Here is a 17,099-nt window from a genome sequence, read left to right on the forward strand (position 1 = left end):
GATCGGCCCTGAGCTAACATCTGCCAATCCTCCTCTTCTTTTTTTTGCTGAGGAAGACTGGCCCTGGGCTAACATCCATGCCCATCCTCCTCCACTCTATATGGGACGCCTCCACAGCATGGCTTGACAAGCGGTGCATTGGTGCGTGCCCAGGATCCGAACCGGCGAACCCCAGGCTGCCGCTGTGGAACGCGTGCACCCGACTGCTTGCGCCACCAGGCCGGCCCCTTTATCTTACCATTTTGAAAATATGCAAAGTCTTTTTTTCTGATTATAAAGTTAGCATATGCTCATTATAAAAAATATGGAAACTGCAGAAATTTGGTAAATGTCCATGACCTACCCGAGGGCATTTACTATAAATGAACATTTTCGTGTATTTCCTTCGAGGTAATTTTTCCTCTTGGACTATAACGTACACACTTGGGTGAGTCTTTCAGGTTTTTTGGCCTAGATTCTAGCCCACAGAGCCAACTTGGATACTGGGAAGAAAGGTTATAATGCCTTTCGCCCTTTTACAAGTACTTCAGGTCTTGTCTGACTGGAAGTACTTCTTCACTGAAGACAGCCTCACATCATGTGTCTATATTTTATGCTTACGAATCATATATTTCTTCTCATTGAGTTCTGTGAGATGACTGGAGAGGTAATTTCTTCTCCCAGTACCAAGGAATACTTTTGACTGACAGCCACGAAAAGAAAATGAAGCCAGTTTTTTTTAATTTGCTTTTCATCCTGCTCACGTATTCTGTTGATGCATTTTGATCATCTTTTATTTTCATAGTGAATCGTTTAAAAGAGAGATTATCGTGGACTTTTCCAGAGTGAATGCCAAATCCTCTCCTTTGTAGTAGCTTCCTTTTTTAACTGCTAATGTTCTTTTATGGTCTCCTATAAATATTCAATGTGTTGAAATTTTTATTTTTTGAGTAGAAAAACTAAATGAATCTTTTGGGACACACACACACACACACACACACACACACACACACACACACCTTCGATATAGTCTTTGCATGGTTTGGTGACCAAGGTCTGATATTCCTAAATAGTAAACTCTTTGAGGGCTGTGTTTTTAGTAAGACTGTATCCCTCATTTTATGTATGAGATTATCAAGATATTTTATCTCCTCAATCCCCACCCCTTTATGAACTTTCATAGAGGGTAAACGTCTGTCTTTCCTGTTTGTGAATATGTACATCATTGAAAATCAATTCACCAATAGCATGGCAAGGATTCTACTGCGATGCACAAAGAATGTGGTGGCAAAGCTTTAAAAACTTGGGGCAATAATTATGGGTAATTACATATGAGAGGAGAAGTCAAATATGTCCTTAGGCCTTTGAGGTATAGATGGACGGTCTCCAATAGTTTCTATTATACCCCCATAAGGCTTAGTGTCAGCATGACTTACAAGTGCCATTTTCTTTGGCTAGCACTTCCTCCTCCTCTTGCTACTGGTCCTTACTCACACAGTTCCCATCACTGGGAAAGAAATAGCGAAAGACAAATGTTTGAATTCACATACTAATTTAGTGAAGCTAGATGAAGACTCAAATGAATGTTTGTTTGATGTTAGTCTTTTAGGGTTGCCAAGCCATCTGCCTCATTCAGCAATGGCCTCATTATTTTTCAAGCTTATTCTGCATTTTGTTGATAGATTTGTTTAATGGATTTTTCAGTTGCTGTTTGCCGGTCTTGCTCCCTCTTTCAAAAAGCACGAACACAACAAGAAATGATCTACGATGGTCTTGCGGCATTCTGATACTGTCAGTAGGAGCGGGGTGGAGTCAGTTGGGAAGTCGAGATACCATTTTAGATGGAGACATCTTTCAAAGAAGAGAGTTGACAGTTTAGTCTGGGAAAGAAGCATTCCAAAGGTCATTCTGCTTAGTATGTGTGAGTTGTAAAAGCTGGTAAGTCCAATTCTACGGAGTAAGTTGCTAACATCTTATTGATACATTAGCTTTTTCAGCCATGGGTCCTCTTACAGCTTAGAGGTTAATATCTTACCCCCACATGAGCACTTAACTCAGTGCTGGTTGCTAGAATCATAACAATTAAATTTGTCATCTACAGAGGTCTTTAAAATATATTTTTATTGACATTTATTCATAGCCTATTTACTTCCAAAAAAGTATTAAGATAGATCACATGGGGTAAAATTGAAAGCTAGGATAATTATAAGAAAAAGATAAGATCCCCAAAGTTAGAGAGGTTAATTAAAAAACAATAATTTAAAATTACGTAATTAGTGGCATAGATTTGGAGGTTAGGGATCTGTGACAAACATTTGATAAACTTATTTCCAAAAACGATATTTTAATATAAATTGTTACAAGTAGATTTAATGACCTCATTAAAATCTTATTTATAAGGTAGAAATGGGATATCATAAAGTGGATGATGGCTTCCAGAAGGAGGGAGAAGTGTTCCTTTCTTCATTCCCTCCTCCTGGAGGAGGCCAGACAGGAAGTTATTTCTCCCTTTCGGAAAGGAAGTCTGAAATGATGGAGAGTTCCCTGCCCCCTCCACTGTCTTCACTCTGGACAGCTTAGAGAGGCAAAATTTATTGAAAATGAGAACCTCATTTCCTAGTTATTTTGAGTGAGATATTTTGGTTTAACAATTTCCACCTCAAAATACAGGTATTTCTAGAGAATATTAAGTTTCTCCATCATCCATATCTTATGGGGTGTTAGGGAGCAAGAAATGATTTTGGACTGAGGGACTCTTTGGGGGAAGGATAACCACTGATGGGTATTCTGCAAATTGGGGCTTTTTAGAGTCATAGATCATTATGAGGGCAGGAAATGAAACAGAGGAAAAAAGATGGCTTTTTATGAGGGCAAATGAGCCAGGTAGTCAGTCACCTTATACGAAACTGCTCAGAATATCAGTGTGGCTCAAACCTGGCCACTGGTTGTCTGACTGTACTTCCTGGGAATAGATTCTGACAGTCTTTAAATTGGAAGAAGACCCTAAAGTGGAAGAGTGGCAGCAATTCACAGGCTATTCAGCCCCTTCCTTTCAATTTGGGAGCCCCAGATGACCTGCTTAATGCATTGTTCCACTTAGGCATCGGTCTAACAACTCAACGCCTGATGGATGAAGAACATTAGGGTTTTGACAGAGAACGAATAGCCTCAGGACCACTTACATCCTCTCAAGAAGCACCTTGCACACAACCACCACTGAGAGTTCAGTGGAGGAGCTGCAGGGCTTATGACTTGTTGAGTGGCAGCACGAATGCCTTGCTGCATATAGTTTGTGGGCTTATGAGCACAACAGAGGTTACACTGCTTAAGGCCATGCTTGGTTTGCCCCCACTTTGCAGTTCCCTTTCTCACATGGCAGAGTTGTTTTCACTTCTGTTGCAGCTAGAAACATACACAGAGATAAAAAAAAATTTTCTGAGTTTAAGGGAAGAATGAAGAGTGTCACTTGGGGGATTGTGAGAAAAATATCAAAATAAAGCAGGTCTTATAACTCATAAGTCCTAAGCAGTGCTCTACACGACTGAAAATAGGCTGTTTATCTTCAGGTGACACAGTTTTCCATGTAGTTTGTGTTTTAGTTCTGGAACTTTATATAGATATAAATATAAGTAAATAAATATAGTCTCATAGCCCCTTATAGAGTTACAGAGTCAAGACAGACATACATTACATACAGAGTAAAAAATAAATTTGAAAAATTGAAGGAGGATTTCAGACTATTTCTGCTTCATGTCTATATTATATTCATATCTATATTCATAATTCTATATCCTGGGGTGGTAGAGTGAGGAAGGAAGCCCTACCAGATGGCTGCACCCTTTTCTAGAGCAAATCTCTAGGATATTTAACTCTTTAACTGAAAAAGTAAGGATTTAGTCATATACTTATTCCTTTCAAGCATCTTGCTCAAAGTTTTGATAGGTGACTGAGAATTTTTCTAAAGAAGTTCTGCTTGACTAAGGATATTGACCATCCGCCACTGGGTAAAATTCAATTTAGCTGGATGAAAAACAGGTTTTAGCCCAATGACTGAAAGTAATTGCATTTTTGAGGAAATATGAATTATTCCATGTGACAGTGTGGTTCTTGGGGAACTTGGAGGAGGGCTTCAAAAGTTGACTGTCAGATAGATTCATAGACTATTTGTGCCTCAAGGATTTTAGAAGTCATCAACTATATGACTTTAGTAAATAATGTGGTCCTTGTTGTTCTTAGTTTACTCTCTCCATTCCACTCCTTCTGGGATCCATTTTCTGTCCCTCTCTGCTCTGACCCGAGTCCTGGAGGCTGACCACCAAAGTCTACATCACTTAAGCTTCCTTTCCAGCTGGCCTGTTGGGTTTAGCCAATGGAAGGCACCAATAGGAAATAAGAGAGAGGAGGAGGGAAATGGTGTTTCCAAGTTTTGGGCTGTGATTTTGGCTTTGCATCATTGTTTCATGACCACAGCCCTTGTCAGGAGAGTCCCTCCTTCACACTCACACTCACTGAGTCCCTGTAACACTATCACCTCTTCCTCTTGCATCTTCAGGACTAAGGGTGGAAACAGCTTCCCATTATTGCTAATGTCTGGGTGTTTCAACACTCCTTATTGATTTCCTTCACCTGTCCAACTCTTTTGGAAGTCTCTTGAGCTACCTGAGGTGACTTTTTTCCTGCTGAGACCTTGACAGATATAAATGTGAAGTAACTTGGTTAAGATCACGTTGTGAATTAGTGGCAGATTTGGTAAAAATCCACCCGGGACTCCTGATTTTTGCGTCTAGTGCTCTATCTATGTGGCATCCCTGCCTGTTTGTTCTAACTCTTTCAGGAAGCTTTTGGAGGAAAGGCTTTGAGACTTGAGCAGCCATAAATGCATTTTTTATCCTGACTTGCTTTGGCTGCTGCTCTGTCCATGGTACTAGAGACTTGCAAGGAGAGATATGCTCTGGAGAGTCCTGTCTGCTCCAGCTCCAAATTGCACTGCAACTCTAGCCCAAGTGTAACAGGAGAGAATGTGGCATAAGTAAGGATGGTGAAACAGTAGGAAAATGTATTGAGATGAGAGACAAAGTGGTTTACCACTGTAGAGGAATTCTTTGAGTTCTTTTTCCTACCTAAATTTTTTTCTACTTTTAAAATTTAAGGTACAATTTACATACAGTAAAATTCACTCTTGCGGTGTTAGTTTTGACTCAGCTCTGTGAGTTTTGACAAACACATGCAGTCATATAACCTCTGTCACAATCAAGATATGAAACATTTCCATCACTCCAAAGAATTCCAGCCAGCTGCCCATTTGTAGTTAGCCCCTCCCCGCACCTGCAACCCCTGTCAACCACTGATCTGTTTTCCATCCTTATAGTTTTACCTTATCCAGAATGTAATTATAAATGGAATTATGCAGTATGTAGCTTTTGAGTCTGGCTTCTTTCACTTAGCATAGTACTTATGAGATTCATCCATGTTTTTGCATATCTTGGAAGTTTGTTCCATTTTATTACTGACCACTATTCCATTCTATTTATGTACCATAGTGTGTTTACCCATTCGACACCTCCCAGTGGAGGGAAATTTTGATCGTTTCCAGTTTTTGGATGTTACGAATAAGGCTGCTATAAACAGCCATGCACAGGTTTTTATGTGAACATAAATTTTCATTTTATCTAGGAGTGGAATTGCTGGGTCATATGGTAAATGTATACCTAACTTTATAAGAAACTGCCAAACTATTTCCCAAAATGTCTGTACCATTTTGCATCCCCACAATTCTGTAACTTTTATTTATAAAAGAGCAGCAGACATTAGAACCATACAAATAAATATTTTCCTAAAATACATTTTAAACATAAATGATTTGACAAAACAAGCTCTGTATTTTCTTTATTTCACAATGCTGGGCAAATACTGAAATGAGTTTTCTGAACTTCTTAAGCTTATTAGGTTCTGCTCTTTGAAAAGACAAATCCACATACCTAAGAGGACTTTTTGGGCCACCAGGACATAAGGCAAGTGATGAGAATGATGAAAAACAGCTGAGGAGCTTTTGGAAGCGAATACCTATTTTCCAGCTTCTAGCAAAGGTGACCTAGTATGAGGAATACACAAAACGTTGGGTTCTCCTTCTTATTGCTGTGGGAAATAGGAAAGACGCAGAATATGGAAAATGATGATGGTGAGATGAGGAATCTTGCCTCTTGTCATTTGTCTGTGGCAAAGTTGTTAGGATGTTTCCAGGTGCTTGGAATGCAGTTGGTGCCCAACTTGTCTGTTTCTTAGTTTGGAGCAGCCTATTGATTTTGCTATTGTTGATTGCCACGGCCAGAGAAATGGATGATGCATGTTAACAACAAACCACAACAATCTCCCCTTCCCACGACTTGCCACTGCTGGCTGTGTAGGGGGCAGCTGCCTAGAAGATGTGAATAATTGATTTTTCAGCTGGCACCCCAGCGTCAGTCATTTTCATCAGTCAGCAGGCGAGGATATTCTGCAGCTTCTGACGTCCCTGGCTCTGAGCATGTGACATCTTTGCTTAAGAAGGCCTGAGAAGCAGTGACTGTTAATTGCCTGCACTTAGGAAGTCAGTTTTCCTGGGCTCTCCTTCTCTCTCCTCAAACCCATTTGGAAGTATATATTACTGGGCTGGTTTTTATCCCTTGAATTGAATTGCCTGATGAGCTCTGGGGAGCTGTGATTTGTCATCTATCATTATTTTCAGCTCTCAGATGACTAGTGATTAGAAAGCTGACCAGGTAGGGGATATGGTGTTGGAGGCCATGGGGCAATGACCCCTGGGTAGTTCTGAGTATCAAATAGCCCTCACTGTGTAACGGTAAGTGTTCTCCTCCTGTTTCTAGCAAAACCAATCATATAGGTGTCCACTGAGATGGGGAACAGAAAAGTCTTGCTTGTAGGTTCTTCTAAAGGGAGTCATTTCAGGGCTTTGAAAGAGTTTCAGTGCTCTAAGCTCCTAGAAATGAGGTGATTGGCTTTTTTGTTTTTTTTTGTGAGGAAGATTAGCCCTGAGCTAACATCTGTTGCCAATCCTTCTCTTTTTGATGAGGAAGATTGGCCCTGGGCTAACGTCTGTGCCCATCTTCCTCTATTTTATATGCGACGCCGCCACAACATGGCTTGACAAGTGGTGTGTAGGTCCGTGCCCAGGATCCGAACCTGCGAACCCTGGGCTGCCCGAAGCGGAGCGTGCGAACTTAACTGCTACGCCACCGGCCCGGCCCCGTGATTGGCTTTTTTATGATTATAGAAGTGGTAAATGAAACACATGAAGAGTTATACAAAAACTAAAGTATGACATTATAAGGATATAGAAAAAACTCCATGTCAGGAAATGGAATTATGCATCATTGTTTTTAAAAGCTAAATAGTGTTCCATTTATGGAGGAATCATAGAATATTTAATCAATCTTTTTTCCCCCATATTTTAGTAAATATAAACAATGCTACAGTAAATTTCTTTAACCTACATCTTCATGTGCCTGCCTAGAAGTAAAATTGCTGGATCAAACCTCATGCATAGTTGAATGGTTGAATGGTGTATATATATCCAAATTATTCTCCAGGAATATTTTATCAATTTACTTTCCTACCAGCAAGGAGATAAGATCCATGGGTATTATCATTCTTTTTGTCTTTGCTAAGCTGGCCAGGAGTCAAATGGTACCTCATTAGAGTTCTTATGATTCCTAGTGAGGATGAACATTTTCATATTTTATAGACCATTTACATTTCCCTTTTGTGAATTGTTTGTTGATAGCCCTTGTCCATAGAACATGGTGTATTTTTCTGTTTCTTTTTTATTTGCAAGATTCTTAATATATCAATGACATTAAGCTTTTGTCATATTTATTTTGCTCATATTTTCCAGGTTTTCTGTAGAGCGTAGTGATTTAGAATTTAGACCCTGGAGCCAATACTGCTTGGGTTCAAATACTAGCCCTGCTGCTTACTACCTGACCTTGATAGCTTATATAACCATTTTGTGCCTTAGTTTGCTCACCTGAAAATGGGGAAAATAATAGTATCTGCCTCATAGGGCTGTTATGAGGATCAAATGAATTAAAATACGCAAAGTACTTAGAATAGTATTTGGTGCTTAGTAAACACTATGAGTACTTGTTATTTTTATTAGTTGTTTAATATATGTATTTATTTGTCATATAGGGGTCATAAATTTGTATATATTCAAAGCTATCAATCTTTTCGTCTATGGTTTCTGCCTGTGAGTCATGCTTAAAAAGATCTTCACCTAATGATTATTAAAAAGGCTTCATCCATATTTCCTATTGGTACACCTTTTAACATTCAAATCTTAAATCCATTTATAACAAAACTCTAGCGCTTACTTTTGTGGCACTGTGTATTGGTGACGCTGGGTTTATAATCATCTTGGAAATGACTGATGGTGATAACGGTTCAGTATAATTCCGAATGCAGCATCTTGTTCAGGAAGGTTATTAATGTATTTGACAATCACAATAAGGCAAGTACCACAGTCCCTCTGTAGAAAAATTTGAGTTTGGTACAGCTAAAAGATTTAGGTGTGCAGTTCTAGGGAATTTTCATTTCAGTGGTGTCATTTTCCATTAGTTGTAAATGGCAGAAAAGTAGATAGCTGAGCCGGAATCAGAGTGTTGCGCTAGGTTGAAAAGCATAGCTACAATGTTTTGCAGTTCATCCCGACAAAAAGTAGAGTCTGTTGCCCCACCCCTTGTGTCTGAGTTGACCGTGTACCTTGCTTTGACCTATAGAATGTGATTTGCAAGTTCCAGAGCCTTTGTTTTCTTTGAGCACTGCCTTGGGATCACCATTCCATGAAGAAGTCCTGGATGAAGGGCCACGTGGAGAGAGAGGCTCAGCTATGCTATCTGTCCCAGCTGAGCCCAGTCCCCAGCGGATCTGCCTGCCAAATACAGCTGCATGCATGAGTCCAGGAGAGAGAACAGAAGAACCGCCTAGTCAATCTGCAGAATTGTGAAAAATAATAAATTGTTGTTTTAAGCCTCTGAGTTTTGAGGTGGTTGGTTTGTAGCAAGAAATTGAGTGCACAGTTCTAGAGGATTTGCATTTCAGCTGTGCACGTTTGTCTTAGTTCAGACTGCTATAATAAGAATACCATAGACTGGGTGGCTTAAACAACAAATATTTATTTTTCACAGTTCTGGAGGCTGGGAAGTCCAAGATCAAGGTGCCAGAAGATTTGGTGTCTCGTAAGAACCTACTTTTGGGTTTGTAGATGGCCATCTTCTCACTGTGTCCTCACATGGTAGAAGGGGTAAGGAAGCTTTCTGGGCTCTATTTTATTAGGGCACTAATCCTATTTATGAGGGCTCTGCCCTCGTGACATAATCACTTTCCAAAGGCCCCACCTCCTAATACTATCACACTGGGGATTAGGTTTTGTCGGGGGAAGAGGGAGAATCTCCCTCTGCCCTTTTCCTTAAGGTTCTTCTGGCTAGCCAAATAATTAACAAGACAGGTTAGCAGGAGAAAATAATACCAAGTTTAATAACATGTATACATGGGAGAAACTCAGAAATGAGCAACTCGTCCCTCTGTCTAAGCTGCTTGCTTAAGTATTGCAGCTAAAGGCGACGAGCGTGTTGGGGGTGGGTAGTGGCCTGGGACTTCAGAGGGCAGGAGGACAATTCTTTTCGGGGTCATCTATAGATAATGTGGTCAGGGAGAGACAGAGTTTTTGATAAAAGAGGCTTGGTGCCTTTGCTATTGTAATCTCTATCCTACATTATCTTTACAGCCATCATGATAGAAGATCTGTTCCAGGAAGGAGCCACCATGTCAGATTCTTTATGCAGTTAGTGGGGGAGGTCAAATGTCCTTATTGTCTTCAGCTCGAAATAATCCACATACCAGAGTGGTGCTTCCTGGGGCAGCTTGCCCTGAGCACCATCAGTTTCAACATATGAATTTTAGGGGATACAAACATTCAGTCTATAGCAAAGTTTTCATCAGGAGTATGTGGCAGAAAAGAAATCTAAGGCTTTAGCAAAGTTCTTGTTGTTACTAATAGCCAATAAGTATATATCTATCCTTGACTTTCAGAATTTTGTCTACCCTAGACTTTGGGGGGCTATATTTTGGAGGAAGAGTGCAAGGGTGCTATTTTAGAACCGAGTCAATGTTTGTAGAGTGCTCTTTGGACTAGCTGTGACTTTGTTACATCCATAAGCTGCTTGTTGCAATTTTCATATGTGAACTCTTACTAAGTGTCAGGCAGGGTACTGATTCAAAATTCCTAAACCTGTTTTCTCTGAGGTTGTGAAATTGCCTTATGATTTGGGATTAGAATCAAGTAGCCTTCACAATGCAAAGATGCATTTTTTTGGAGTTGACATAAGTTGTATAAAACATAGGAAACCAATTCACCTTTCTAAGTCTCAGTTTCCTCAGCTGTAAAGAAATGTGCGTGAATCTTATGAACTGTAAATTCCTTTCCAATTCAAAACATCTATGATTCTCTTGCCCATTACATTTCTCCTGAGAATTTTATGAGTGAAAAATATTGCATAATGCTACTTGAACCTGTAACTTTAAGAATGCCTTCATTATTCATTATTGCTTTTATATGTTGCTTTCAATTTTTAATTCCTGTTATTTAGGCCAAATAAACTCAAATACAGCAGTTCTCGCTTATCCAGTTTTGCTTTCTGTGATTTCAGTTGTATGTGGTCAATGGTGGTTCAAAAATATTATATGGAAAATTCCAGAAATAAACAATTCATAAGTTTTAAATTGTGCACGTTCTGAGTGGCGTGATGAAATCTTGAGCCATCCCACTCCGACGCGCCCAGGCTGTGAATCATCCCTTTATTTAGCATATCCACGCTGTATATGCTGCTGGTACCCTCCTGTTAGTCACTTAGTAGCTGTCTGGGTTATCAGATCGACTGTCATGGTATCACAGTGCTTGTGTTCAAGTCACCGTTATTTTACTTAATAATGGCCCCAAAGCTCAGGAATAGTGATGCTGGAAATTCATACTCTCGGGATATGCCTGAGAGAAGCCTGTAAAGTACTTCTTTCAAGTGAAAAGGTAAAAGTTCTCAACCAAAGGAAAGGAAAAAAAATCATATACTGAGGTTGCTAACATCTATGGCCACTTTTATTACGTTATATTGTTATAATTGTTCTATTTTATTATTAATTGTTGTTACTCTCTTGCTGCACCTAATTTATAAACTTTATCATGGGTATATATGCATAGGAAAAAACATAGTATATATAAGGTTTGCATCTGCATTTTCGGGCATCCACTGGGGGTCTTGGAACATATCCCCTGCAGATAAGGGGGGGCTACTGTAATGATATGTATTCACTGGTGAATTCATCGTTTTTACTAATAAAACCTGTACATCATGTACTTTACTCTTCAAAACGATTAAACTAGAGGATATCTTGTATTTCACAGGATGCATAACAATCAAGCACAAAACTTAGTGGCTTTAAACAAATGTGATTATTTCTCACCGTTCTGTGGATCATCTGGGTGGCTCTTCTGGTCTGGGCCAGCATGACCAGGCCTGTATGGTCTAGTGTGGCCTCATTCACGTCTGGTGGTTGGCTTGATGTCGTCTGGGGTAATAGGGATAACGTGGGCACATGTCATCATCCAGCAGGCTAGCCTAGGCTTGTTCACGTGTTGTGTTTTCAGGGCTCCCAAGAACAGCAAGAAAGAGCAAGCTTCAGTGTGCAAGTACTTTTCAAGTCTCAGCTTCCAGCACATTTGCTAATGTCTTGTTGACCAAAGCAAGTCACGTGGCCAAGCTCGGATTTCAAGGAGAACAGGAACAGATTCCACCTCTTGATGGAGGGAGCTGCAAAGTCACATTGCAAAAAGACATTGCTACAGAAATGGAAAGAATTTGTGGCCATTTTTGCAATCTACCACAGTATCTGAGATTATGTGCTTGGCTCTTGACCACTCCTCCATCATCTCTCACTGAGCAGCAAATGTACCTTAATTTCCCGAACAGAATTCCCTTGGAAAAGCCATTTCCTTCCTGTTTATAAGATTGAGAATAACCTCTATTTTACTTTAAACATATTATAAGTTGATTTTAGAAAATTTACAAAATGAAGACAAGCATGAAGAAGAGAGTAAAAATCATGTCTAATTCTACCACTCAGAGGTAATTATTGTTATCTTTTTACTTGTGTAAGGATCTAATGTTATAAAGATTAAGAAATATGCTCTTATTATATATCCTAGTATTGTGGTTACATAAAATGCTACATATATGTAATAAAATGTACTCACAAACCCTTATGGGTCCATTATTTTAAAATACTTTTGGCCATTTTTCTCTAGAAGTTTGCCTTACTAAGTCTTTTAATGTATTAATTAGGGTACAGGTTAAACAAAAAGACCCCAAAATAGAGTGGCTTGAATAAGACATATAAGATAGACGGATAAGGTGCTTATTTCTGTCTCAGGTAAAAGTCCAAAGGGTAGTTTAGGTTGGGTAGACATTTCTGCTCTACCAGGTCATTCAGTGACTCAGGCTACTGGGTCAACTTTGCCATCTTCAATATGTGGCTTCTAGATTTTGGTCCAAGGTGGCAGCTGTAGTTGTGGCTTTCTCAGACATCAAGAAGGGAGAGAGAAGAAGTTCCTGGAAACATCTTTATCTCTGAGGTGATCTGAAAGTTGCACCTGACTTTCTGTCACATCCCATCAGCCTAAACTTAGTCAGACAGCTACACCTAGCTGTAAGGGTGGTGTACCAAATAAAACTTGGGGAATCTATTACCAAAACAAAGAAAGAGAAAATGGATATTGGGGGACAATTAGCAATTTCTGTTATATTAACCAAATTGTGCATACCTAGATTACATTTCCTCCTTAAGCATGTAGCCCTACTGTAGTGAATATCTTTTGCTTTGTTCTGCCCTGTGTCCACTCCTCTCTTTTGAGGTAATGGCACTTCAATTTTCCTTTGGAAAACTCTCAGACCATGAAGTTTGGGTTGGGCCAATATGCCTCTCCCCACGACACTTCCCTTCACTACAGGGATTGGCTATATGACCTTGTCCTGATCAGTGGAACTCAAACCTGGGTGTTTTTATTGGGAATATTGAGAAGGTGAAGCTTTCTTTTTCTTCTGCTGGGACAATTGAGCTGTTGCAATGAAAGACAGGAAAGACCCTCCTGAGAAAAAGAGAGCTGAAGAATGGAGAGGTAGAGAGAGATGGAGTCCTGAAGACATTGTTTAAGCCCCTGGTTCAAACCATTCCTGAAGCTAGAGTCTCCCTGGACTTTTGAATTACATAATTTAAAAATACCATTTATTTTTGGCATCTTGTATTAGATTTATGTCCATCACAACTGGAAAGATTTCTGATTAATCGACTCACCATAATCCTTTCTAAACTCCATTTCCTTTAGATCTCATTGCTTTTTCATTTAGGAGTGTTTGAATTCAAATTCTACCATCTAAGGTCAAGACTCTTCCCCAAAGTGGCCTCACTGACAAATTTACTTTTGAGTCTTTTCCAATCTTCATGTCTTTGGTGGAATGATATCACAGGTTCTGGTATTGGGCCTTAGGGCCCACAAACTGTTACCGAATTTCTCTCATCTTCCTAATTCTTCCATTCTCTTTAACATTTCTTCCATAATACACAAATATAGAAAGTAGGATATGAATTGGGGAGGGGGGACGGGGGAGTCATAGTAGTAGAGGAAGAAGAACTTAAATAAAATTTTAAAGATTATTTTGAGCCATTAACTTACCTTTGTTCCAACTCTTCAATTGCAGTGATTGGGTGGTAGAATCGGTCCAAAGAGTCACGGCAAATTGAAAATTGTCAGTAAAAGTAATGCTACTGGTACCGGTATTGTGAGCAGCATCAATAGGACATTTAGAGCGAGGCCAGTGGCATCCAGCAGAGACCAAGCTATTTGAGTGTCATTAAATTCATTACAGGGCTTTTTGTGTTGCTTTCACTTTTATTCCATCTCCTAACAATTTGGAGGTTGAGGCCAGCCATTTCCCTATGCCTAGATTCTTTTTGTAATGTACCTACCAGCACCATGGCATGCAGAAATGCTCTTGATTCATTACTAAGATACCAGAACAAATAACTGCAATATCTACTATACTTTTCATTATGGTAAGTGATTTTGAGGCTCTGATGTCAGATTTTAAATAGAAATATAGAACATTACAACTAATTAAGGGAATCCCAGATTAAGTTGTTCCCTTCCCTTTTCCTAAAGTTTATGGAATTTAATCTCTGATAAATGCTTATACAAAATTAAGGTTCCCTGGGATAGGAAGGCCAATTAGATACATGGTGTTGATTTCAGTCTTCTGATAGAAAATCTCATAAATTAAAAATTGCTATTGTTTCATAAAAATGAGAGGAATAGTGGTGAAGCTCACAAGTCGTAAAATTACTCTCTTCCTGTGTGTACTACATATGCGTTATGAACGCTGTCCATTTCTGGCCACATGACCTACTATTGGCTGCCTCTAACAATACCCTTGAGTCGGGTGGTGGGTAAGAAGGGTGGGGAGAAGGGATGGCATAGGTAACGAACATCTCCCTTAGACTGCCTAACGCCCTTGGACTCTATTATTTGACATGCACCAGTAGAGCTCCCTGTGGCAATATTTTGAATAGACTTGAAACTCCATCTTCATGAATTATTTTGACAAGTGTGGGTGAATTTCAGCACTATATGAGCATATTATGGTCTTATTTTAAAAAGACATTCTTCCCTATCCCCATAACAGATCTTTTAGTTGACTTTTTGTTATTTTCCCTTGTTATTGTGTCTCAGCAGGAATCATATTGGAGAAAATCAGCAGATCAACAGAATGCTGCTGGTGTGCTGGGGCTTTTGTTTGTGCCTGTGTGCCAGTGTAAACATGAGCAGCATTTCATTCACCCCCCCAGTGCTCATTATTTGAAGCCATTTCCACAGCATGGCATCCCACAATACTAAGGAAAAGTTGAGTCCACTATTACTTGAATGAAACTGAGAATAAAAGAACCCATTCTTAGTGGAGAGAAAATTTGTCCATGCTCAAACTGAAGGAAATCACCACAAATAGGCCATATATATATTTTTTATTGTTGTTAAACCCAAGCAGACTGATTCATTGGACTACAATATGTACTCAGTCTTTGATTTTTTTTTCTGCATTTATCTTGATTATTTTTTGTGGATTTTCTTTTAATATATTTTTATTTCTATGAGGTTTTTTTTAGAGTTAAAAAAATCTCATTAGCATTCTCCAAGCCCTTAAATGTAACATGGGCATCCCTTTTTCATTCTATTTGCAAATATTATTCCTAGTGGTCCTAAAGAAATACAATAGGATGAAAATGAATAATGTGATTGAAAAAACAACTCTCTTCTCCCATTTGGAGATGATATTCTTTTTTTTAAATGTCCATTTTTTTGTTGTTGGAAAATGAGTTTTGTAGGTCAACCCACATGTAGCCGTTTTTTTTTTTTTTTTTCCCTCAAAGCCCCAGTAGATAGTTGTATGTCATAGTTGCACATCCTTCTAGTTGCTGTATGTGGGACGCGGCCTCAGCATGGCCGGAGGAGCGGTGCGTCGGTGCACGCCCGGGATCCGAACCCGGGCCGCCAGCAGCGGAGCGCGCGCACTTAACCGCTACGCCACGGGGCTGGCCCCCATGTAGCCGTTTTATTGTTTCCATTCAGCCAATAAGAATCACAGCAGGTGGGAAATCCTTTGAGTTATCCAATCAAAACCTTCAATGTTTGATACCATTATAACCCTTTTTAAAGAGAAGACTGATGTGGATTAAACCTGCTTGTGGTTGGGTGTGAGTGCTAAGAGCAAAGTGAGATCTGTGTGTGAAAGCTGTTAGCACTAAGAATAGTCCCAATAGAAGTTAACTACATCCTTTTCAGGAAAATAATAGCTATTATCTTTGCAATGATGATGTTCTCTTTCAGAGATTGACATTCTTACTATATATGCAGCTCAACAAACTTTTATTGTGTATATACTATGCTCCAGCACTGTAATGGGCTATATAAATATTTACAAAATTTCCTATTCTCCTAACAGTCTTGCATATTATTCTCCACAATTTATAGAGGAAAAAAATTGAGGCTTGGAGAGATTAAATAACTTACCATCATGAGCTGGTAAGTGACAAAACCAGAATTTGGACCCATGTCTACCAAATGTTAAAATTCATGTTTTCCTGAGTATCAAATTGCCTCTCTAACCATACAAAATATGCATTCTTCCCAAAGAGAGGCTCTTCATTTTGACAGTGGCTCAAATATCCATTTTAGTGGAAAACATTCTGTGGGAGTCAAAAGAAGGTAAGAGAAATGTAAGCCACACTGCTATTGGTATTCTGCAGAGTTTCTCTGTTGATTTCAGTCCCATTTTAGAATATTGCATTTAATTACCTGTCAAACATATATCTTAACTTTCTGAAGGCAGGAGGGTCAGCCCAATTAGTGTTGTTATTTTTCCATTTAGTTTTCCGAATATACCTAATGCATTTTAAATCCGTCCTCAACAATAACAATTTCAAGTAGAGAGCTTCTTAAGAATAAATCTTTTAACCCTGAGAATATTGAAGTAAATTAATTTAATTTTGTAACCAAATTGGAGAATCACTAAGAACACCCAAAGTTGAGATATGTCAATCCTCTTTATTTATCTTTCAGTGTAAACAAATATAATTTCCAAATCCTTTAGACCATGTTCTTTGCTTCCTTAGTAGAGTCTGGGGATGTCTTTTTTTCCCCTAAAAATTGAACAAGTCCAAGAGCTTTGTAATTTTCTTTTCAAAGTTGAAATTGTTACTCTATAGGCTGTTTCCTTCTGCCTCTGCCCTTGCATCCTCATGTCATACTCTCAAAAAAGGAGAGCCTCTTGCTTATATTCTTGAAGGTCGATGGAGAAGGAGGGAGACTCTCAGTTTAGTTGGCTAGAATCTAATGTTGATGAGGCCAAAGCAAAACAATTATGTTAGGAACCAGTTAAGATTTTTGGCTCAGTTAGCAGAAATTATTTCCAACTGGAATATTCAGACTTCTAATGAGCATGACCTTTATCCTGGTATCTGCATTC

This window comes from Diceros bicornis, chromosome X (genome assembly GCF_020826845.1).
Source record: "Diceros bicornis minor isolate mBicDic1 chromosome X, mDicBic1.mat.cur, whole genome shotgun sequence".
In the NCBI taxonomy this organism is placed as follows: Eukaryota; Metazoa; Chordata; class Mammalia; order Perissodactyla; family Rhinocerotidae; genus Diceros; species Diceros bicornis.